The sequence below is a fragment of the Pelecanus crispus genome, chromosome 4 (assembly GCF_030463565.1).
Source record: "Pelecanus crispus isolate bPelCri1 chromosome 4, bPelCri1.pri, whole genome shotgun sequence".
In the NCBI taxonomy this organism is placed as follows: Eukaryota; Metazoa; Chordata; class Aves; order Pelecaniformes; family Pelecanidae; genus Pelecanus; species Pelecanus crispus.
In genome coordinates, this window is record NC_134646.1 from 30,507,200 (window position 1) to 30,532,982 (window position 25,783).

At 43.0% G+C, this 25,783-nt stretch overlaps 1 protein-coding gene across 2 annotated transcripts in view; it reads right to left on the bottom strand.

Annotated features, from left to right (window-relative positions):
• Positions 1–5,384, bottom strand: part of NFKB1 (nuclear factor kappa B subunit 1) — a 60,669-nt gene extending 55,285 nt beyond the window's left edge. The window contains exon 1 of one of the 2 annotated variants that reach the window (XM_075709912.1): positions 5,330–5,384. The gene's annotated coding sequence lies outside the window, so the exon portion shown is untranslated. The remainder of the gene's footprint in view (positions 1–5,329) is intronic. The other variant, XM_075709909.1, reaches the window with a different exon arrangement.
• Between the last annotated feature and the right edge of the window lie 20,399 nt (positions 5,385–25,783).

The following is a 25,783-nucleotide window of genomic DNA, read 5'->3' on the forward strand; positions in this document are numbered from 1 at the left end:
GAATTGCCTCCTCTTGTTATTAATTAAGCCTGCTTATTATTTCCTGTTGGGTGGAACCTGGGAGTTCTGTTTGTGTATTTTTAAAATTAAAAAACTATTTAAGTTAAAATTTTCAAATATTTTCAGTCATGAGCAGATGCATTATTGGACAACAGTATAAAAGGTACAAAACATTTAGGAAATCAATCACAAGTATTAATAGAGATTTCAGAAGTGTGATGTTCTGAATCAGAATCGTTGGGTGCAGAATTATTGTAGATCTAGACTCAAATTTATTACACCAGATAACTACTAAATTTGAAGAAGAATTCATAGCATGAGGAGATTCACTTGGCAAAGAGTAACTGGACCACCTGAATGGTTACTTTATTAGGTATCTCGACAAACAGAATTTTTGTGTGTTTTATGCCTTTCCCAAATGTCAAAGTAGTGAACTAATACGACAAGAGGAAATACTAAGATGCCATAAACATATAAACTGTTTTTCCAGGATATTGTTAGAATAAAATTAGAATGTTTTTGTTAAAACACATTCAAAGCAACTTAAACCAATGGAATAAACAGTATTCAAATATATGGCAAACATACTCAGGTATACGTATAATGCTAAGTATATGTAAAAATAACTGAGGTTCAACACAGCAAAACAACCTTAGTAACTATGCTGTATTTTAGCCACGTGGGGTGGTAATGCTACTTGAACTAACCTGAATATCATGTCAAAATGCTGTTACTTTTTCCTACAGATTAAAAAGAATCACTGAATGTTCTTTAAAAATGGTCCTAGTTGTTCATCAAAGTCAAACTTTAACTTAAAAAGCCACACATACCCATTTTATAAGCCTTAAGTGTAATGAATCATCAGTATTAAACAGCAAACCTTTTCCTTTTTGCGGGGAAGAGAACAGCGCTTCTGAGAAGCAAAGTAACAAGCAAATGCAGGATTTCAGAAGTCCAGTTCATGTAAGGTTTGCTGTATCACCAAGTACTTTCACGCAGGTTCTGAGGTCTTACTGAAGACACAGTCCTCCATTTCATGAACAGCGGTGGCAGAAGACGGCTCAGAAAATAGCAAGGGCTGTTACCACTGCAATCACAGAAGTGAGCTAAGGGATTCTCGGTGTCCTTTTGGCTTTGAACAGCCACTGAAAACGTAACATGCCAGAAGTGCTCACTTAAATAACACCAGTAAGTGGAACCAAACGGGTAGAACTGAGTCCAGCACCATTAACAGTTATACCCCAGGTTTCAAGTCTACAGGTGCAAAGTGATTATATGGCTTTTTTCTCTTTTTACAAAGAAACAGTAAAACTCCTGCAGCCTCAATTTTCTACACTAACCTACGATATAACAAAAACCACTTAGACTAAACCAAGACCCCAAAAAAATCTGCTCACTTTGTTTTTACTTCATTTGTGTGTTAAAATCTGTCCACGTTTAAACAGATAGAAATATGATCTTTAGAAGCAGCAAACAAAAAACTAAACAAAACAAGCAACACCACACAACTCAGACCTACTTTGTTCCTGATCTGTTGATACCAGTACAGTTTGCTTGGAGGATGCAATGAAATACAGGGGTATTTTAGTTTAGCCAATTCTCCAATTTAAATGAAGAAAAAAAAAAAAAATATCTGGCACTGCTTTTCAAGAGAACGTAAAAGTTGAAAGGAGGAAAAAATGCTAGTAGTAGCAACAGTAGCTTCCTCCCCACACACGGTCTGTCAGCTCCACCTAAATCCTAAACAAAGGATTTTACCTTGAGACTAGAATAATTTGAAACATCTTTTAAGGCCTTACTTCTGAAACTGTCAACACTGCTTCAGCAAAATATATATGTTTAAATGAAAGCATTTAAGACGACAACTCACTGAATTATTTCTATGCTCGAAATTAGATGCAAACTTAGCGCCTGACCTAAGGGCACAGTTAATGACAACTGTAATTATGATCTTATCAATGCAGAACTTCATAAAAGGTTCACAGCTTATTTAAAGGACATCAAATTACAACTTCCACTTCTAAAATATCTGTGTCAGAGCTAAAAGTGACCAAGACCAGGAATTTTTTTTTCATTATTTGTCTGAAACATTCTCTCCTCTTTGTTTTATAATAGCTGTATTATATTGTGTCTGAGAACCAAAGAAAAGCTATGAACATGTTGGAGAAAAAATTTTAAACTAACTTTAGAGTTTTCATTAGTTGCTTCGGGAAATGAGTAACAATTTTCTTTAAGACTAGTACTTCTGAATTTATAGTTGGCACACATTTACAGCACCAAAAGGTGAGAAGATTTTAGCAAGTACATTTTGAAGCGATCTATGAAAACACAGAGTAATTAAACAGAATCGCTGAAGATAGTGGAATTTTCTCATCACTAGCTGCATCAGAAAGACAACTGTAAGTTAGTAAAAAAAATACTGTGTTTCACTGTACTTTTGCAACTTCAAAACAACATTTACTTTGTATGCATACAACTACTGAGGGAGACTTGAACTTTCTACTCAGCATAGAGCATCCTTGATAGTAAAGGCTCACAGGCCTTCAAACTTGGTTCCTCTCCTTCCAGACTCAGCAATGATAAGCACAATAACACAAATTCCTAACAGCAATTATTTCTGGAGTTTGCATGTATTCATGAGACAGTGGCATGGGAAGATTTTGGGAAAAGGCAATGATGAAAAGAAGGAGCACTGTTTACATGAAAACTCAAAAAAAAAAAAATCTATTAATTAGCAAATTTGCACCAGTGATATTTACTTGTAGGTATCCGTTACTGAAGTCGCATAATGCAAGCTCAATGAAAAAAAGGAAATTTAAATTTATTATTAAAATTGATTTTAAAAGTCAAATACATAGTAACAGAGAAACAATTACATTGCTGTTTTTCAATAAATGAAGTGGGAAATTTTAGAATGTGCGTATAAATGAAGTACCACTGTCTGCTTTCCACCCTCTCACAAGATTCCTTGTTCTCTCCCAGCACACTCTTTTTTTTCCCAGTAAACTTTTCCAATTCTAAAAGATATACTACAAAAACATTACCAAGGTGCTGACTGAACTAAGCATCTACAGGTATGAAGATTATCTGCTACAACACTATTTTTTAAAAACACACAACATGACACAAAGCGATACAAAGCCATTCTCAGTTTTACAACCTGAACTCTACTCAAAGCGTATTCATTACTTGCATGAGAAAATAATTTCATTTTTTGAGGATTCTACTGCTGATTGACACTTCTTTCTTCAAAAAAGGGACAAAGGGTGGAAAGAAAAAGGCTTTTTCCCTTCTGTTTAATATTTCAGATTAAATTATTTAACAGATCTTACACATGTTTCAGCACTGAGTTTCCTTGAACTCTCCACACTCTGTGGCAGAACCTGACAATAATAATTCAGCATAAATGCCAGTTAAATTCTTGAGCCAGGGCAGTTTACAGAACAGAGGATATGCCTCTGGATAGTTACAGGCTGCTGCTTCCTTTCGTTTTCTCAATCAAACTGTAGTCATTTCTGTAGATTACAAAACACTGCAGACAGGATGACGTCTCAGAATGACGTCTTGGTTAATGCTTTCCTAGAATGGGCAGCTACATTCTCTTTTGAAAGAATAAAAATGCTTTGACTGAAATACCATTTCAAAAGCTGGTACTTCACAGTACATAGCACAGAGACTCTGGATGTCAATAAAAACAAAGAGCTGTACTTTCAACTCTGTTCTGCGAGCTTGGCACTGGTGGCATCGCACCTTACAGCATGTAAGGCACCAGGTGATACAGTCGAGAATTCATGCGCTTAGTCCTAATATTCTCTGTGAACGGAATAAATGAAAAAAGGACTTCTGAAGCACAAAACACGTCAAATACGCTCGGCACCTTAAAACCATTTTTTAAAAAAAATAATCTGTATTTCTTTTAAAATGTTATTCTTTGGCAAAGATTTTGAGCATTTTAAAACAGAAAGTTGAAATGCGGCACCAAAGTTATGAGGATCCCTTGCCTACAAAGCCTTATTCGGCAAATGCTTACAGGCACTCATATTTACTTATTTGAATGAAATTACATAGCAGTACACTGCATTACGGTAATGGCCAAATAACACATAGCTCACCTGTACTACAGTTCAGAAATAATACTCCATTTCATGTTCACATAAAGTAAGTCAATAGTGCTTCGTTATCGAAGTTACCACCAAAGCAGAAAGCATCGACAGGTTAAAAAAAAGAAAAAATGCGGTGATGAAAAGTTGAATATTCTTGTTTTTAAGGTCAAATGTAACATAACGATCACTCCGATAATATTCCTTGTCACGGTGAGAACTTTTCACTCTCATCACTTACTACCGAATTGCCTTTAAGAAACTCACTACTGGTTTTATATTTATACTACCCGTGGCACTCGGCAAGCCCCACCCAAGGCCAGGACACCGAAAGCTGCCAGCAGCACAGCCGTGCTGGCCGGTGACGGGCCGCTTTCTGCAGGCCAGCCGGGGACCGCAGCCGAGCGGAGGCTCCGCACCGCGCCTCAGGGTCACGTCACCTCCGAAACCAAAAGCGTCAAAAGCAGCACCTCCTCTCCCTCCCAGCACACGCTCTACCGTCAGCAGAAGCCGGGTTTTAAAACTTTCTTCGTTTCACTTGACAGTCCTCCGCAGACACCCCTTCCCAGCTAGGAAGGCCCCTACAACACCTCAGCGGAAACGCCTGCTGCGCGCTTAAAAAATAAACCGCGCAAGAGGCGCGAGGCGGTTCGTGCGCTAACAGAGTGCCATTGCTCAAATCCGCAACGGCACGGAAAGCGAGGCGGCACTCGCCCCTTTCAGAAACTCCGCACCGGGAAGAAGCGGGTGTCCGCCCCCCCTCCCCCCCCCGGCCGGCAGGGCCGGCACCAGCGGCGCGACCCACAGGCCCCCGCCGTCCCCCCGAGCCACGGCGCCGGCCGCCGCCGCTTGCCCGCCTCCCCCTCCCGCTGGCTGCAGCCGCCCCGGCGAGCGCCGGCAAAGCCCGCGGCCACCCCTCCCGGCGCCGCAGCGGGAGCTCCGCGCCCCAGCCGAGGTCACGGGCGAGCGGCCGCCCGGCGCCACGCGTGGGGCCGGCCCGGGGGACGCGCTGCCCGTCGACAAACTCCCCCGCCCCCCCCCGGGGGCCGCCATGCTCCCCAGGGCGCTTCCCCCCGCTCCCAGCCCAGCCCGAGCGCGGCGCAGCTGCCCGCTCCCACCCCGCTCTCGCTGCGCATCGGGCCGCAGGAAGCGCGGCCCGCGGCGAGCGGGCGCCGAGGGAAGGGCAGGGGCGAAGGCAGGCGGCGGGGCAGGGGCCGCCCGAGGCTCACCCGGGGCAGGGCAGGGCTTCTCCTCGTCGTCGTCGTCGTCGTCTGCCGCTGGAGGGTCCCGGCCGCGCGTCCCTCAGCGCCGCGCCATGCAATCGGCGTGACGCCGCCGGCGCCGCCCGCGCCCTGGCTCCGCGCGGACTTTCCCTCCCTCCCTCCCTCCCTCTTCCTCCCTCCCTCCCGTCCGCCCCACCGCGGGCCCGCTGGCGAGGGCAGCCGAGCGGCACCGGCCTGCGCGGCCGCCGCCTGCGTAGCCGCCGCCCCCGCCTCCCTCCCCGCCCCTGGCCCCCGTCCCGCCGCACTTCCTGGCTGGAAATTCCCGCTGACGCTCCGCCGGCGCAAACGGCCGCGCGGGGGGCGGGGCGGGGCGGGAGCCGGCGGCCGTTGGGGGGCAGAGGGGGAGCGGGCGGCCCTGGGGCGGCAGCGCCGCGGCCGGGCGGGAGGAGGGGCGCCGGGGCGGCCCCCAGCCCCCTCACGGCCCTGGAGAAGCCCAGCGCGGGCGGGCGAGGAGAGAGAAGCCCACCGCAGGCGGGCGAGGAGAGGCGGCGGCGGGGCGAGCGGGGCAGCGCGGAGCCAAACAAGCGCCTGCCCTGCCACCCCCGCCGCTGCCGACGAAACCCCCCTCGCAGGGGCAGGCCCTCCGGCCTGGGGGGAGCCGCGTCGCTACGTGAGCCTTGGCATCCCGGGGGAATTGCCGCCAGCGCAGGGAATAATCCTGCTGCCGTCCGTCTCGCTTGGCCCGCAGCGACGTTCTCAACACTTCCGTGGAGTCGGGCCCGGCCTGGTGGCTGCCGACGTTTTCTTGTTGGTTGACCCCTAAAAAGTTTTGAAGGGAAGAGAGGTTATGCATAGGGCGAAGTTAAACCCGCTTACATAGTGCCTGGCTGTTGGCTGCCTTTCCTGGGCACATCATAAAGGGAGGTTTGCTGATTGACCCCCACCTGATGTCTGAAAACGGCACTAAGCAAGAAAATACAGGCTACGCAGCACCATTTTTCTGCGGATTTCTACAGCTTCTGGCAGAGCAGCCTCCCAGGTTGACTCCTGTTAAATAGTGCCAACCATCAATAATGCACCGGTGGTCTTAATACTGAAATGCAAGTTTGTAGCACAGTAACCAAGTCTCCCTGACACATCTAACCCAAGGCTGAAGAAAGTCAGCTAGTGCCACGTTTAATTGGCACAAATACTACGTGAAACATTTAAGTTCAAACATCTCTATGCTGAGACTCAGATGTCTGGTTTGCTAAGGGTGAAGAGCATCTCAAATCAGCAGCCAGCATGGCTCACCTGACGTGTGTTAGCCCAGAGATTCAGCAGCGCACCTGGAAAGTGCCTCTGGGGGATTTTGTTATGCTAAGGCCACATGAGGTGGAGCTTTACTAATTATTTATCTCAGAGTTGAATGAGGCTAACAAAAGTCATAATTGACAAGAAGGATTTAAAAAAAAAAAAAAACCTATAAATGAATGAAATGATGTGACTGTTGCTTCTCATATTGAAGCAAGGAACTGTAATCCATAGCAAAAATGGAGTCAAAAGAAACAGGGTCAAATCATAAGCCACCTGTTGACTGGGACAAGAAGAAAGTGGTATTTTAACCAGAGAGCTATTACAGCCTTGTCTTTAACACTGTGTAGATAGTCCAGTCACATCATAGAGGGAGACAATGCTGCTGCACACTTCCAGTCTATCCAGACGGTAGGTGATTTTATTCCTGGAAAGGGTGTAGATTCAGATGTTATGCTTTGTGCCCCATCTCTGGGTTGGAACAGAGACATGCTCATTTAAAATCAGTGCCAAGACTGTGAAAGGGAGCTTGAAACGCAAAGGATTTTTTCTGTCTCTTGATAAGTGAAATCCATACAGGTTACACATATGTATGTATGAAGAGGCAGTAATTTCCTTTATTTAGATTGCCACTCGTGCTCTGTGATGCAGTTCTAAAAATGCATTCCCCCATTCCCTTCACAATCCAGGTTGGGCATTGAGAATGACTCAGCATTTTTGAGTAAAACATGGTTTTCCTTATTGCGTGGGGGTACTTTCTCAAGACCCAATATTAATCTTTTCTGTGGAAGCAAGCATGCTGAAGTAAACCGAGCAAGTGAGGAGAGAATTGGGCCCCAAAGCCCTTTAAGAAGGAAGTTGAAATGGATTTAAAATACAAGCAGCATTTCAAAACAAGATTCATTTGAAAGGAAAGGTGCCATGTCACAGCTAGTCAAAGGCATGCTCACAGGGCAAAACCTGTATGAACAAGTACCAGGAAATCAGACAATATGGAAAAGTTCCAAAACTTAAGGAGACTTACCTGGTAGATTTATTTTAAAAGACACACTATCAAGTACTCAAGCTCAGCTTTCCCTGTGAAATCTTAACCAGCTTCCACATACATCTAGCTTTCAAAAGAAAAATCCTCTTTTCAATTATATTTAAAACATAAATTTGTCTTCCTTATAACTTAACACCGTAACAGAAATGTTATTTTTATTGAAACCCCCAATAGTGCCAGGCTGTAAGCCTACAGTTTGGTAAAATTATCTTCACAGGACGTTCTAGGTAAATGAACTGCTTTAAAGCATAGGATTCTCACCTGAAGAGCCAAATGAGCAATTATTTCTCTAATGCTGTTTCCAGTCACTAGGGAAATTAGGCAGAAATATAGACTCAGGTGTGTGAGTGGGTTGCAGTGATGAAGTGGTGCCTCTTTCCTGGATAACACAGGTATGTGCTGTTGCCATCAAGATACTTCAGTACCTGGGTAATAGCAGCTCACAAATGAAGAGCAGGTGATTAAAGCTGAACCCAAAGGAGTAAATGCTTATGTTGCTGAGCTGAGGGAGATATTGTGAAATGTTTCTAGCTGTGTTACGGTCTTTAGTAGCTAGGGAGGTGTATTAGAAGTAAGGCTTTCTAGCTGTACGCTTACCCAGGCTGTCTCGCCTTAGTAAGGTTGTGTAGGTTTAAGTTTCCTGATATGTAAATGCAATCTAAGAGCTCTGTCTTTTCTCTGCTAGGTTTGCCCTGAGAGTACAGATCCCTTTCTAAGGTTAGAAGTCTTTGGCCTCAGTGCTTTTTAATCCTGTAACTAATACCGTTTCTCCTTGAGAACAAAGTGTTATTTCTGAGAATTAACCTTTATTTCTCCAGGGATGCCTGAAAACAGATAAACATGTAAGGCTGGCAGAGACTTTTAAAATAATCACTCTTCACTTTAATTGGTATGCCCAAATTGGAGAAGAAAAAAAAAAAAAAAAAATTGAAGTTTCCGACTTTATTTTTTTCCCCTGTTTCCAAGGGACTTATTGGAATCGGGACAGGATCTTTTCATTCCCTTTGACCTAGTAGCTTTGATACTAAAACAGGAAGAGATGAGGGAAGGTCTAAAATAGCTCCTGAGAGATACTTCCTTTTAAAGCTTTCAGCTGCCTGTCTTCATTGGCCTGTTAGGTCATACCACCCAAATCTCTTTCTGATTAATCCATTATTTCTCTACCATCCAGAAGTCCTAATTTAGAAACTGATTTCCCTTGGATAGTAGTCAGCGTTTGTCTTACACACACTTGATTAACCTCTATGAGGACTCAATGTTTAGCCAATGTTGGCTGTTGGCATTGCCATTAACTCCTGTAACTTGAATCCACTGGGAACATAAGAAGACAATATGCTTAAAAAAAAAAATTAGTATTTTTAGGATGGTGCCATCATTCTGAGACACAATATATATCGAGCTCTAATGAAGTAGACAATAGAAACTGTATAAAAAAAAAAATCTGTAAGTAGCCAAAGTATGTATGCAAAGTCAACCAATTTGAACTACAGTGAGAGCCAGGGTCTAGAGTTCAGTGATGCTGCTGAATCCCCACACTGCAGCATCCATGAGAAGTACTTTCTGTCATCACTGTTTTCTGGTGGATGATGACCTGGCCTCAATTCACCAGCACTTAGATGGGCACAGCAACACACTGCAAAATTCAGAACAGTGTGGTGTCTCCTGTAATTACACAGGTCGTGTTCCAAATGTAGCTTCCACTTGCTTCCCACAGAACCGCAAATCAGATATGGGACCCTATATTAGCTCCAAAGTGGTTCAGACCCGTAGCTATGCTAAAAGACTAAATTTCTAGTGGATTGGGTAATAGTGCCAGAGCTGAAGCAGGAGGAGATTTCAGTAGTGAATAGCTACTGTACAGGGGGAAGAAAATAGATTTAGTAGACTTAAAAGAGAACCATGAGGTTATAGACATGGCTGATGTGTATAATTAATAGAGAAAGGGGAACCTTTGGAGAGAGATAGAAGTAAACAAGAAAAGAAGATTAAAGAATTATAAAAAAAATACAGAAGTGATCATGAAACCTTGGATAGGGTGTTATTAAGGATGAGCACTAATCTGAACAATCTGAATAGGAGTGTGAGCGAACCTGACTTTCTATGTGATAGCTGACTTGTGTGCGTGAGATACAGATAGAGGTAAATAACAGGTTAGCTCGGTCTTATGCTCCAAGTGGTGGGAAGATCTGAATGGAGGGAAGGGAGTTTATCAGATTGCCTGTTCTGTATTTTCTCTTCCAGAGTTCTATAATTTTCTTGCATTAATAGCTGATATATACAATTATGGTCTACTTCTATCTATCTCTTTTTCCATGAAGTAAGTCTGCCAGTTAATTTAGAAAATAAATCTAGGCAAAAACACATTAGGTGTTACGATAACAGCTTTAGCTCTGACATAATCTGCTTTGTTTTCATGTATGACTGCTCAACATTTACTCTTATAGCTATGATACAGTATAGGGTGTCACTTACTTAAAGACATGGAAAGAACCGAGCAGAGAAGGCAATTTTATGTATATCATTTTTGGAATGGTTAGCCTAGCCTCCCCTCAGTTTGGCTGTGTAATGCCAGGCCTCCTTCCTTCCTTTTACACTGGCAGATAGCAAGGAGCATTTCACAGCAAACCTCTCAGTTACACTGAAAATGGTGGCTTATCTATTCTGTGTGAACCTGTTGCAAGGTAGCTGCTCTCAATGGAGAGCTACCCAGAGCACTGTGAGTTGTTAGCTGACTAGCGCGCCTGTGCCCTGAAGCTTCTTCATGCAAAAGATACAGACTGTTCCAAAAGTGTTTTCTAGGCTGCTCCTACTTACCAGGCCAGGTTTAGAGGTTGAGCTGTGTAATACAGTACAATAGTATGTACGTGTATCCTCAGAATAGAAATGGTTATGTTTATAGAAACTGTAGGACCATGTATGTAGCAGCGTAACAATGTTAAGAACACACACCTTAGAGCCAAAACCAAATTGCTACAGCAAGTAGAGTCACAGTTAAGAGTTGTGCTTTCTGGTAATAAATCTGATAATCTACCAGTCAGTTCTTCAGAATCTGGACCTACTACAGATTGTGAGTCATTCACTCTTCTGTTGTTCAGCTACCTAACACCTTGGCCAGCCACTGAAGGCAGAGGGATGGGCTTTTGCCATTTGAGTTCACTGACAGGAGGTCCTTACCAGTCCACTGCATACACCCCCTTCTCTTCCCACCTACCCTCCCTGTCTTTTGATTAATACTGCATTATGTTCAGTATTTCTTACATGAGTGGGTTGGTTTCTCTTCATAGTCTTTTGCATATCTGAATGATACGTACTTCAGACTTTTATCTGATTACACCTATTGGAACCTGGTTCAGGGGCCCAGTTGTTTTCCCAAGAGACATGAGTTCTTCCCATTATATGATTGCAGCTTTAGAGCCTCAGCAATGTTTCATCCAGTTAGCTAATGCAAACAAGAACAGCTGTTTGATTCTTGTTGTCTTTGTCACTTTGTTTTTTTAATAGTCACTTGCATTAAAAATACGCTCAGCTCAATTTATGAGGCCATTTTGGGTCAGGTGTACTGAATAGGACCAATGTTAACTCTGTAGAGAAAGCAGAATTTAGCTAACTTGACTTTGTATTACTGCTATTTTATGCTGTAGCAGCTCTTTAAGGCCCGGGTAGAAGAAAGAAGTTCCAGACAGCTAAGCGTTGTCCAAATATACAGGGAAGAGATTTTCTCTGCCACAGAACTTTCAACATCTAAATATATAATGGAAAACAGATTATGGAAGCACAAAGTAGCACTCTCTGCTGTTTGAGCTCATGCAATGATTCATTTAAGTCTTCTGGTCAACTGCTGGTAGAAGTACTGATCTCCTGAATGGTTTCTGTTGCAAGTTTCAGCCTTTACCATAATTTGTGATATTCTCCTTAAAATTCCCATCCTGGAATCTCTGGATATATGGCTAGTTTTCTCTCGGGTTTTGATGAAAACTTAAAACTTAGGTTTAAGAACTGAAAAATATCAACATTCAAAAGGTATCTTTTAAATGGATGTGATTCTCTTTAGGCAAATCCTGCGGGTTTAGGGGACTTTATAATTTTGTAATGATGGGGGATTAACAACAGTGAGTGGTGAGCTAAGACAAATCACTAGTGTAATGGATCAGGCCTTCTCAAAATACAAGATTATAAAAGAATATTTGGAGGGCAATAGGAAAGGCAAGTTGTCTCATGGATTTGGTTTCATAAAAGCTCATGTTCTCTACCTTTGCTCCAGAGCTGTGAGGGCTAGAAACTTTTTTTAGGAAAGTATTCTTACTGCATGTTAAAGCTGCAACATCAGAAACTGTACAGGTGCTATCTAAGATTGTGATAAGATGCAACAGGCTGATGAAAAGCGAGAGAGTATGCAATAACAAGAAAAAGAGCCCTGTGATGGAGCATGGTTTCAGGAAAAGAGGGGGACCTCAGTCTGTTTTTTACTCTACACAAGAAAAGCAATGAGTGATAGTAGTGGAGGAAGCAGCGTGTTCTCCTTATTCTAGTTTCTTTCTCAGTTCCCCTCTTGATTTACTGATTGGAAGCTGAAGCCTGGGGTGGTAATGGGACAGAGACTTTTATTCTTTTTCTGCCCTGTGTAAGAGCACGGTGCAGAGGCTTTTAAGCTATAAATAAACATCCCAGCACTGAAAGCCAGAACTGGTATGACCATGCAATTCTGTTGCTGTTCCCAAGCACATTGTCTAGGATGCTGTTGTGCTTATATGGCCTGCCTTGCTTTCAAGGCTAAGGGTCCCCGCACAGTGCTGTAACACATTAGGTACATGTACTTGTACAGGCTCAGGGTCTCCTTGCTGCTGAGACCTGATCTGAAAGTGCATGTGACTTTTCTCACCTGAGGGCAGGGAAATGGAAATGCAAAGTCTTCAAATGTTGCTGTTTACCTAGACGTCCAAATAAGAATATGAGACTACTGTTTAAGCCCTTGGGTGTATTTACAATAGCTCTTCCCAGCTTTAAGCATTGTGCTGCCAACAATTGACTGCACCCAAAGACACTCCCTTAGCATAGTGAGAACTCAGTGCTGCTTGTATTCAGATCAACAGTAAACTCTTGTTGACCTATCTAGGTGTAGGGCTGGCAGCTGAGGGAGGATCCCTGCCTTCTCTACAGACTTGGAAAGCGTTCTGACAGTGGGCTCATGTGGCTCTAACTATTTAGTTAGTTGGCTGGGCAGCATTTGCAAAACCGTTCAAGTATTTTCTTGAAGCAAGACTTAGCTTTGCAAACTGTATCTTGGTCTGCAAGAAGGTAAGGTGGGTGTCATGGCGACTTCATGAATGCTTCTGGGTAGGTCTAGCTGAGTCTGCTGGACTTCTGACAGTGGTCTAGACAGGTGAGAATGTGTTCTTGTGACAAAAATGCTATTCATATTCTAAGGATACAGAACAAAAGCCCAAAGAAATGAAGATTGAAAATATGAATGTTAGGATGAATCTGAAACACCGAGAGTCTGATTTTCCTCACAGTTCTTATCACTAGATAGGTGAATTTGCCCACACTATTGCTTACGATCTGTATGTGCCACACTTGGACAATTCATGTGGCCCTGGAGCCCACTGCGTCTTGCTCCATCCCATGAGAATATTTGAAGGAGGTGGTTGTGCCATTAGAAGAAACTAATCTGTCATTGGACGATACTACAGGACCTGCCTGACTAGAAAAGTTGGACACACTGGTATAGTACTTGCTATTTTCAAAACATTTGCCCCTGTTGACTTCCGTTGCAGATGTGAGTGTTTTTAGTACTTCTGCACTCAGACTTCAGTGTCCAAGTCAAGCACCTAGAAAATGAGGAACATTGACTACCTGTGAAAAGTTTGGTTTGTGATGTGACTAGCATCACACAGAAACTCTGGCACAGAAGAGGAGACATTACAGCTCACTTGGTCAGGATTAAGGATATAATCCTGTCTCTTCCAGCAGTTACCTGCTTTTTCATTATAATTCTCCCAGGTTTTGCCAGGAAATTAATGGAGGCCCTATGGAAAGCAGTCTCTTTAACATCTAGTTCTTCTCTAGAGCAGCCCCATCCTAACAACTCAGCTTGATACAGATGCCCTGGAGCAGCAACTTTCATACAAAGCAAAGAAATTTTGCTGAAGTTATAAACTGAAAATCTTCTCCTCTTAATAAGAAGTTCTCATCAATAGATTATTAGTACTAGTAATATAATCAGCCCCATTCATAATATAAAGACAAACTTGTGGTTAGAGCAAAAGTCTCAGAATGTGAGTTCTCTATGTCGACTTCCAGTGTAACTTCAGAGAAGAGAAACTGTGACCATTTATGTTAAAGGCTGGAGAAAGAGTGGGAAGAGCTAAAATAAAGATAATAGCCAGTGACCCATTCTTGTTCAGTATTGCATGTAACCCTTAAATTATTTTCCACTTTGCAAACAAATGAGCAGCATGGCAAGCAAACAAACCTCCAAATTCTGGTTTTGCTGACTTGGATAGCAAAACACTTATTTTGGTCCTCCACTGACATGCAGTAGTGTGATTTTTCTGGTTGCGTGAAACACTGTGGGGTGAAGCATTAAAACCGAATAGCCACAAGTCAGTCTCCTGATCTGCCTGTTTCACTAAGCTGTGCCTTTTAGACGAATGGCTTTAAAGCCTTGAAAGAGTCTGAAATGGAGCTAGTGATTCCCTCTCTAGAAGATGCTTAGCTTATGAACAGCACAAGTTGAAACAGAAATGCTGAGCATGAAGGTAAACCTGAAAACTGGACTACTGAGCTATAAAACTCTTGATGGCTTTTATCATGATAACCTGCATAAAAAGTCTACCCCCACTACCTTTCATCCAATATGACCTGAAACTGTCAGGCACCATTGCATCTCGGGCATTTATTAGTTCTTTGATGTTACTGAAATGGAAGGATTCTCCTCATCCTCACCCTTTTTAGAAGAAAAATATTTCTGAAGTCATTGATGGTCTCTCCCCCCCCCTCCCCAGTGTGAAGTATACACGACTCCTTACTTGTCATAAAATACTGTAAAGTCATGAAATAATCAAGTAGCACCGCAAATGAGGATGCTGTCATCTTAAGCTGTCGTGAGCCTCATGGTTTTCTGAGGATTCCAGTGGTGTTTCTCAGACTGTGATTCATGTCTTTAACAGAACAGGTCAGAGATTTCGGTAGAGAAGCTTGATCACATGCAGTGCATGCCCAAACCTGTTACAGCTCTTTACCCAGGGGCCAAAACCAACCACAAGTGTTTCTGTTTCGTCACCTTACCCCTTAACAGAAAAAACAGCTATTGAGATTTATTATGTTTGTTATTAAGCTCTCTTAATAGCTATGCAAAGTGCCTCTTTTTCCATGCATATATCAAAGCTATATCATCATGAAAAAAAATTAAAAAAATCAGTTCTGACTCCTTTTAACTTCTGCATGTGCTTCTGTGCCAAGACTGCTATAAGGGCCTGAGCTAGACTCTGCTTAGAAAATGTGCAATTGACAGAATACTTTGCCAAATTCTCACTCGCCATTTCTAGAAAGGAAAGCTCCCGTTGATTCTGAGTTCTAAATCTTTTCCACTTTGGCTTGCATGGAAACACTTGAAAGATGCATTAAAGAACAGACACAATGGAAATGAGTGGTGCATACAGAAAAGTCACATCTAATGAATGGAGACCACCCAAAACTTAGTCCTGCCCTGAAATCCATAGAAGAAATAGATGTATTCTGGTTTTAATATCTAGCTTAAAAGGCATTTGGCAATTTGAACAATTCCAAAATTTCCAGATTTGGTAGTATTCACATGTCAGACATTTGTTAGGCAAGTACTTCTGACCTGTGAACAGTAGCTCTGGAATCTCCAGACTGGCTGCAACATCTAAAAAAATGTAAGCAGCTTGTCAGACTTACATCAATCTAAACTTGTTTAACGAAGACCAGAGGGAAAAAATACAGAGGAAATTCTGAGTAAATGGAGTCAATAGTTATCAGTGTCTGTCTTGGCTGCACAAGAAAGGAGACAAACTTGACACAGAACAAACAAAAAAAAAGCCCCAGTGGATTTCCATCTAATCCATTGCATTAAACACTAACCCACACAGACAACTGGGTACAGTACTCTGCTTGCCACTGCGTGAAGGTTTGCCACAGCAGAACTAAATGCCAAAGTATTGTAGTACAAACAGAAGGTCATAGAGTTAAGGAAATTACTCTTAAAATAACAGCTTTCTAAACATTGAATAGATTACTACAGAGAAGAAACAGTATGCTTGGGGATACCAGTAAAGGCATCTGGGCACTCAAGTCACCTGATGAAGATCTCATCACCTGATAGGAGGCTCCTTCAGTCATATGACAGGGAGTCTAAAGAGCCCTAACAGGAGTTGAAAATTTAGTTTTCTCTAGCTGCTACGGTGTATGGTTTATCTGGAAGACAGTAATAACAGAAAATATCCTCGGTGTTTTTCACTACCTGTGGAATTTCTGAGACACTTAACAACAGGGTGAGTCTGAGTAAAAGTGCTTAGTTTTTTTGGGGCTCTGCTCCTCCCCCCCCCCCCTTTTTTTTTTCTTTCTCCTTTAAGAGCTATTAATACCTTTTTTCAGAGAAAAAGTGTGGCGTGATGAGAAATCTTTTGCCTTTCGGTTTCTGAAGAACTCATGTACTTTGTGATTTTGTGGGAAGGAATGTATTGAAGCTCCTGAGGGACTTGGGGCTAGGCTCTATGGAGAGAATGTTAAATTGTGAGCCTGGCTCCTGGAAGAGATCATCTGTACCCTGTGAGTGTTTTTAGGCTGTGTCTCAACAGGATTCACCAGTAGTGAAGCACTGATGACAAGCACAGCAAGCTTGTGTCCAGGGAAAGCCTCAGCCTAGAAAATGCGTAGAGCAATTGAGCCAAGTGAGCCTACAGGGTATTTGCTGATAGCAGGAGCAATGTGATGCAGGCTGACATGATAGTCTGCTTGTCGGGGAAAACAGATAACTGACTTTGAGAGTCTGGAAAAGACTATATTATGAGTTGTCTGTAAGGTGCAAAGGCAGGGGGTCTTGTTTCCAGCTATATGGACAGGCTTTTGAGAAATGCTAGAGAGGAACTGACTCTTGTGGTAAAACGGGTAACAGTGACACAGGGAGGTTCTGCAGTCAAATTTAGGCTGTGACATAGAAAACCAGAAAGCAGAACTTCCATACATCATTTTCTGAAATGTGCTTAGTACTACATGCAGTGTCAGTCAGATTTGCAGAGCTAGCTTCAATATCCAGCTGAGAAAATGACATCAGAAGGAAAGTTTGAAAGTCATCGGGAAGTGGCCACGTAAAATGTGAGAGGCTATAGCAAGCGTATGCCAGACCATGCCTAAGGATCCTGGTTCTCCAATTGCTTCAACCGAGGACCTGCCCAAAGTCGTCTTCACCACAGAAACCAATATGCCAGAAGCTGACAAATTTTGATCTTTCCTTTGCTGTGGGGTCAGGACACTATAGGATGTGATCCACCATGCACAAATTGGTCTCTAGCCAGAGTTACACCATCGTGTTTCCTTCATAAGCTTATAAAGAGAGACTCCTAAACTCTTACTTTAAGCAGATGAAGGCCACAGAGCTGTTCCTTTATAGCTCTTCCAAGTAAGTTCACCTCTTTTCATTGATCTGAAATGGGTATTTATTATCAAACCAACATAACACTGTTAAGAGACCTAAAATTACTCTGTAACATTAGTTACTACTTACAGAACATGAAATGCATTAGGTTTATGAGATCTGCAACCCACCAGTTGGGTTCATTGTATAATTCATTGTATAACTTGTACAGGAGGCAATAATACATATAGATAAAATTGGTGCTAAGGGTAAAGAGACTCATAGATTCCTTTCTTTATTGCATGTGCTGCAGTCTTCTTTACAGGTATGAGAGCTAGTTTCAGTGCTGAACGTAGCAGTGGGTTCATTACAATTTGATGCAAACCATTCACTTTTGCTAGTACAGATACAAGTGTCCAGCATTTGTGACTGTTATTTGTGGTAAGGTCAGGTTATTTTGTTTGCTGCATTGTTTTTCCTTGTGTTTTAATATAAAACTAGTTTCAACAGCAGAACTGTCCCTGAAACCCTGCTCTCAAGATTAGTTCCAATTCTTAACAGAATAAATCAATGATGTCTTCATAAAAGACATTGATACTAAGCCTAACTGATATTTACCAAACAACAACAAATATTTAGTCAAGACTAGAGCGTATACATGTGGGAGGGAGGGAAATGGTTGCTGCTGTAGTATTAGAGCTACATATAGCTGGGCTGCAACTTTCAACCTTGCTGTACTTTGACTATATGATCTGTTTGGCAGGGGAGGACCAACTCAAAAGGTGATGGTGAGGTTATATCTAATAATGTTAGTATTTGGGTTTTTACTTATTGTAGGGATGAGTAACAAGGGGCGGGGGGGGAGGGGGGGGGGGAGGGAAGAGCCATGGGCAAATCAACACTGCCTCCAGCCCAAATTCTAATAGGTTTCACTGAACAAGGTACGGGAATGCATGTAGAGCAAGGAAAATAGAATAAGGTATCACTGCTTATTTGGTGAACTGTGACTTGGAGGGGGAGGAATAAAAGATGGTATCATGTAGATAAAGGCAGTCATGATGTATTTGGATAAAGTACAGGTGTTGGTACATAAAATAAGGATATACAGCCTACCTGAATGCTGACATTCTTCTGGCTGAGTCTCTGATCAATCACAACCATAATGTTCTTTATATAACTACATGTACAAAAATTGCTCCTTAACTGTATTAAACTCTAATGAGTAACTTGGAGAGGATTTCATTTAAGTTTAGTTTGGTATTACTAGCTCCAATCCTGTGGCAACCCGGCTAAACCTGGGCAACTCAGCAGGAAATCGACTCTGCTATTTCTAGTGTCCTCACCAGTACATACTATCCAGATTTTACCACTAATCTGGGTTTCTCACTGTCTTCACCCTGAATATTGAATCACAATCAATAAATTTTATGGTTTTAAGTGATTTTTTTAAATGCCTATTTTAGCTCTTGCCACTTGTCCAATATTAAAAAAATTATGAAGTGGAATGATACACTTTTAATGGAAAACTCTACAGTATTGCTTTTAGCCATCAAAATAAGCCTATGTAACTATTAAAATCCAACCATAAATTATATTCTGAAGAAATTACAACACATCTCCCTCCCTCCCTCCCTCCAGCATGACCTGAAAAGCATTAACTCTACTCTCTTAGACCCAGAACCTGATCTAATTCCTGGGGAGGGGAAATCTTTGTAAATGAGAACATTTTGCATCCTACAATTTTGACAACCAGAGGAGGAATGCTTCTTTTTTTTCTCTTGATTCTGACTGTCCTCCCACCACCTATTTCAGAATAAAGGAAGAAAGATTATTTTTTGCCTGTTTTTTGGTTGGGTTTGGTTTTTTGTTTTTTTTTGTTTTTTTTTTTAAACCAGCTAAAAGTGTTTGCAAGAGGGATCCAGGGAAAATAAATCACTGTAGAGCTACTGCCACCTACAGTCTTGCTGAAAAAATGCCAGCTTCGGGAAAAACAAATGTAGTAATAACTGGGTCTTAAATGTCCACCCAGAGAACACTACAATACAATGCAAATTATTTAAAGTACATTTAGGATTCACCTAAGGATCCTGAAATGCCTTTCTGAAGGAGATCTTAATCAGCTCCTATTTTCCTAGCCTTCATTATGTGATAGTTGATTTTTCTTGCAAATACTAATGATTGACACCCTAAAAAATGCTCACTTTCTTTCCCCCGCATTATGCAGTGAACCACTTTAATAGACACCAGATGTAAAGAGGAATGAGATACTGCTGATACCACAGCAATGAATGCTGTTGCACCAGCTGAGCAGAGGTGAGGTGCATCCCAAGAAGTAGGAGGGTTCCAAAATGCTTGCAAAGGGATCATGGTCAGCTCTACAGTAGCAGTCCCTGGTCTTCCTGACACTGGGGAAGCAAAAAGTTGAACCAAGAGATGAACCAGAAGTAGAGTCCTAACAGATCACACAAATAAAAACTGCAAAGAATGGGAATTTAAAGCTGTACTCTTTGTCAAGTGCCTTGTTATTGCCAGTAAAGAACAGGTTTGGTTTGGGTTGTTTTTTTTTTTTTTTATTCTTCCTCTGCCCTATTATTTTCTAGTGAATGTCAGCCAGTTTTCAAAGGATTTAATCTCAAAAAGTCAGGAAATAGCATGTCTTTGAGAAACTGTCACTCACCTTTAGGGAGAAGAAGATAGTGAAAACCGCTCAGACCAGCTGCATGATCTACTTCCTCCCTCACCCTGCTCTTCAGCTAGCCAATGTGGTGAAGATGTGTTCAGTGGTGGTGTTTGTATCATTTTGTTCTGGAAGTAACACGGGCACTTGGACTTATGTTTCATTGGTAGTCTGACACCAAACTTAACTTTTTGTAAAGCCTTTTTATTAAACAGGTATTTAACAGCCCTTTTTTTTTTCAGGCTTTAGGCTACAGTAATAGTATGTTTAATTCCACTTGATGGTGATACATAGAAAGTATGGGCTAATTTTCTATTAATTATAGGTGCTCTGGTTTCAGCTGTTCTAAAAGTTTATTGTCAGATTATAGCCTTCTTTTCAGTGATTTAAAAATAGTAATCAATCAAATCCAACTCACATGGTCCTAATTAGTCATTTAGGCTTTAATTTGTTACTGGGTTTGGACAATGATTACTTGTATACCTGTATTCTTTGCAAAATGAAGGCCTTACACATAATCAGAGCACACAAACTGGAAATTAAAGGTAAGCCAACAGGACAGTGTATACGTCTCCTTGTGTCCTGGTTTCGGCTGGGATAGAGTTAATTTCCTAGTAGCTGGCATGGTGCTGTGTTTTGGATTTAGTTTGAGAATAATGTTGGTAACACACTGATGTTTTAGTTGTTGCTAAGTACTGCTTACACTAGTCAAGGACTTTTTCAGCTTCCCATGCTCTGCCAGGTGTACAAGAAACTGGGAGGGGGCACAGCCAAGATAGTTGATCCAAACTGACCAAAGGGGTATTCTATACCATACGATGTCATGCTCAGTAAATAAACTCGGGGGAGCTGGCTGGGAGGCTGCAATCGCTGCTCGGGAACTGGCTGGGTATCAGTCACTGGGTGGTGAGCAATTGCATTGTGCATCACTTATTTTGTTTATTATTATTTTCATCATTATTATTATTATTATTATTATTATTTTCCCTTCCTTTTCTGTTCTATTAAACTGTCTTTATCTCAACCCATGAATTTTACTCTTTTTTTTTTCCCCCAATTCTCTCCCCCATCCCACTGGGGAGGGGGAGAGTAAGCAAACAGCTCTGTGGCATGTAGCTGTCTGCTGGGTTAAACCACAACAGTCCTTTTTGGCACCCAGCGTGGGGCCTAGAAGGGTTCAAAATAACGACAGATCTGACCAGAGCATGTTAAAACAAATTTGTGATAAGCATTCATTATATTAGTTTAATAGTCACTGGTCACAATGTTCATCCATTTGCTCTGAGTTGTGCTACGTAACACCTAACTTGACATATGCATTCCCTGTGGTGCTGTTTAATCCAGCTCCCAGAGGTGGTAAAGTTATCACTCTGCTGTACTCTGTAACACTGGTTTATGGTACCATAAAATTATTGGTCATGAGATTGTACTCAGCACTGCCGTCATTCCCGTACTTCAGGAGCTTTGGGAGCCATTTCTTGGAAACTATTAATAATTACACCTTTTACCTCTTCTCCTCAGAGAACCGATCTATTGGGGAGACAGAGGGAGACACTCTCCCGTAATCCTTCACCATCCCTTTCTTTTTCAGGCTAGTTATAACAGCTCTTGAGAATTTTGAATATCCTTGGGCTATTCAAACCAGCATCCTCCTACTGCTATGTCTCTTGAATGTGGTTCAGGTCTTCTTTAGGGTTAAACAACTATTTAAGAATATCATCCAGAGATCAACCCCCATGACAGGCACTGCAGCCACTCCGACCCCTGCAATGGGCACTGTGGCCACTCCAGCCCTGGCAAAAGGCACTGCGGCCACTCAAACCCCATGACAGGCAATGCAGTTATTCAGGCCCCGGCAACAGGCACTGCAGCTTCTCCGACCACTGTGATATGCAATGCAACTACTGAAACCTTGGCAACAGGTGCTGCAGTGACTCTAACCCTAGTGACAAACACTGCAGTTACTCAAACTCCAGCAATAGGCACTGTGGCTGAACTAGAGAACCAACCCATGCCGGTATCAGTCACCCTATACACAAGAAGAAATACACAAGTTGATCAGCTCGTTTAGTAAAGGATGAAGATGAACCAGGGCCATCATGAGAAGAGGAGGAAGAGGCAGAACCCATAAATGAGATGGTAACCACCCGATCCCTATCCCTGAGTGAACTGCAAGATATGCGAAAAGATTTCAGTTGTTGTTCAGGTGAGCACCTGATCACCTGGCTGCTCCAATGCTGGTATAATGGGGCCAATAGCGTGGAATTAGAGGGCAGGGAAGCCAAGCAGCTGGGATCCCTTTCTAGGGAAGGGGGCATTGACAAAGCGATTGGAAAAGGGGCACAAGCCCTCAGCCTCCAGAGATGACTCCTGTCAGGTGTGAAGGAAAGTTATCCCTTCAAGGAAGATGTTATATGCTGATGCATTACTCAGTCAAGCACGGATGCCAAGACCCCCACCAAAGACCTCCCTGCTTGGACTCTGTCCACATTTGCTCTTTGCACGCGAAGAGTCACACGCTGATGTCACAAACTCGATTCACATAGGGAAGCAAAATTGAATGAAATGTTCTCTTTTGGACAGCCAAATCTGCACTAAATCCCACCCAATAATGATTACAAAAGCATTTTCAAGCAGATTCTGCTACATCTAGACCCAGTCATTGTTCATTCCCTGCAAGGTAAGGTATATGTGGCTCCATTGTAGGTGAAGGCAGGGATAAGAGTGGTCACCTCCAACATTGGACATCATGTATGCAATTGCTCCTATGTCCCTTTCTCATCAAGGCAGAGAAATGAGTTTTCTCAGCCAAGATGCCTTGCTCCACCCTGCTTGTCCACCACCTCTTGCTCCAGAAAGCGTCCTGTAGGTCCTGGGTCACATTTCAAAGTCCCACATGGGGTCTTCAGCTACTTCAGGGTATCTTGGAGGTAGTGGTAACCTCTGTGCAGGAACTGAATCAGTCCCTGCCTGAAGATATTTGGCAGAAGTTGAAACATATGTAGAAAAGACCTGAGTGCAATTATGTGTAAGAAGTCCTCATTTTCAGAACTTTGAGGGTTGTCTATAACTTTTTATGAGTTTTTTGTCCTAGGACATGGACCAGAAAGATGATGACACTTTCTCTCACTCTAGATAAATGTAAATTTATGCAGATATTTCCAAAAATACATTTTTCCCAACACATTGAATGGAGCAACTGTGTTCCAAGGATGTGTTTGTATTAATACACTTCACATCTACATTTCATATCTAAATGGAGCTGGGAGCAATGAAGGTTGGAAAATTTGGATAGATCCTGCTTTTATTTCTTTGCTATCAAGCCATGGCCATTCCTGCTAGCACTTCGTCCCACCATCCCAAATCTTTATGGGGTTTACAGTGCCTCAACACGCTTGAGCCCAGCTGAAACACGGAGTTCCAGAGCACAGCCATACCGCTGCAGTGCTTCTGCAGAGGATGCCCACCATGCCAAGGCCAAGGTTGGACTAGATGACCTTTAAAGATCCCTTCCAACCCAAACCATTCTATGAATCTGTGATACGTTACCCAGGCAAGTGGACCGCCATGGAGAGAAGTATCCAGTACCTGAGAGAATTAGCCACGTTGGAGGTATTTATAGTGACCTGAACAACAAGCAGTTATCCAAAGATCCAGATGAAGTCAGGTGCACACGATCCATGTGGTGGAAGTTTGTACAGAGCACACCATCGTCGCATGCAAACTCATTGGCAGTAATGATCTGGAAAGATGGAGACGAACCAACAGTGGATGGCCAACTCCAGCAATACAAAGAAAGTCTTTCTTCCTCCCTACAGGCCTGTCTCTCAGCTGTGGAAAGACCGTCCGAAAACTGTCCTGAGAGTTCCAGCAACTCAAAGAGTATATGTCCTGCTCCCCACCTGTACTGACTAGTATCTCAGCCATTAGGAGTAAGTGTACCTCTACCCAAGAGAGAGAATATAGTGGATACGCACCACGGGCCACCCTGTGGTTCTACCTGTGTGACCATGGGGAGGATGTGAGGAAGTGGGATGGAAAATCTACCTCGACCCTAGAGGCACGGGTATGTGAGTTGCAACAAAAAACAATCACAAAAGGGGGTTCTTCCAGGAAAATTGCTGCTCCAGTTTCCAGTAGGCCATTCCCCAGAGTAGAAGGGCTGATCTTACCCCTGATCTCAATAAGGAGACTTCTGATTTGTATTTACAAGAAGTAAGGAATACTATGAGCAGGACTAGAGGGGCCTGCTTCCAGCCAGGTGGATGAAAGGGACAACTGGGTTTACTGGACTGTGTGGATTTGATGGCCTGGAACATCAGACCCACAGGAGTGTAAGGCTCTAGTGGACACCGGTGCACAGTGTACCCTAATGCCATCAAGTTATAAAGGGGCAGAACCCATCTGTATTTCTGGGGTGACGGGGATCCCAACAGCTAACTGTATTGGAGACCAAAGTGAGCCTAATTGGGAATGAGTGGCAAAAGCACCCCATGGTGACTGGCCCAGAGGCTCTGTGCATCCTTGGTATAGACTACCTCAGGAGAGGGTATTTCAAGGACGCAAAAGGGTACTGGTGGGCTTTTGGTATAGCTGCCTTGGAGACAGGCAATGAAACAGCTGTCTACCTTGCCCAGTCTCTCAGAGGACCCTTCTATTGTGGGGTTGCTGAGGGTTGAAGAACAACAGGTGCCGATTACTACCACAACAGTGCACCGGCAGCGATATCGCACCAACCGAGACTCCCTGATTCCCATCCATAAACTGATTCATCGACTGCGAGATCCAAGGAGTGATCAGCAAGACTCGCTCACCCTTTAACAGTCCCATATGGCCAGTGCAAAAGTCTAATGGAGAGTGGAGGCTAACAGTAGACTATCGTGGTCTAAATGAAGTCATGCCGTTGCTGAGTGCTGCTGTGCCAGACTTGCTAGAACTTCCATATGAACTGGAGTCAAAGACAGCCAAGTGGTATGCCACAATTTATATCGCTAATGCATTTTTCTCAATCCCTTTGGCAGCAGAGTGCAGGCCACAGTTTGCTTTCACTTGGAGGGGCATCCAGTACACCTGGAATCGACTGCCTCAGGGGTGGAAACACAGCCCTACCATTTGCCATGGACTGATCCAGACTGCACTGAAACAGGGTGAAGCTCCAGAACATCTGCAGTACATTGATGACATCATTGTTTGGGGCAACACAGCAGAAGAGGTTTTTGAGAAAGGGGAGAAAATAGTCCAAATCCTTCTAAAGGCCGGTTTTGCCATAAAACAAAGTAAAGTCAGGGGACCTGCACAGGAGATCCAGTTCTTAGGAATAAAATGGCAAGATGGACGTCATCAGATCCCAATGGATGTGATCAACAAAATAACAGCTATGTCCCCACCAACTAGCAAAAATGAAACACAAGCTTTCTTAGGCATTGTGGGTTTTTGGAGAATGCATATTCCAAATTACAGTCAGATCGTAAGCCCCCTCTATCAAGTGACCCAGAAGAAGAATGTTTTCAAATGGGGCCCTGAGCAACAACAAGCCTTTGAACAAATTAAATGGGAGATAGTTCATGCAGTAGCCCTTGGGCCAGTCTGGACAGGGCAGGATATTAAAAATGTGCTCTACACCGCAGCCGGGGAGAATGGCCCTACCTGGAGCCTCTGGCAGAAAGCACCAGGGGAGACTCGAGGTCGACCCCTAGGGTTTTAGAGTTGGGAATACAGAGGATCCAAGGCCTGCCATACTCCAACAGAAAAAGAGATATTGGCAGCATATGAAGGGGTTCGAGCTGCTTCGGAAGTGGTTGGTGCTGAAGCGCAGCTCCTGCTGGCCCCCCGACTGCCGGTGCTGGGCTG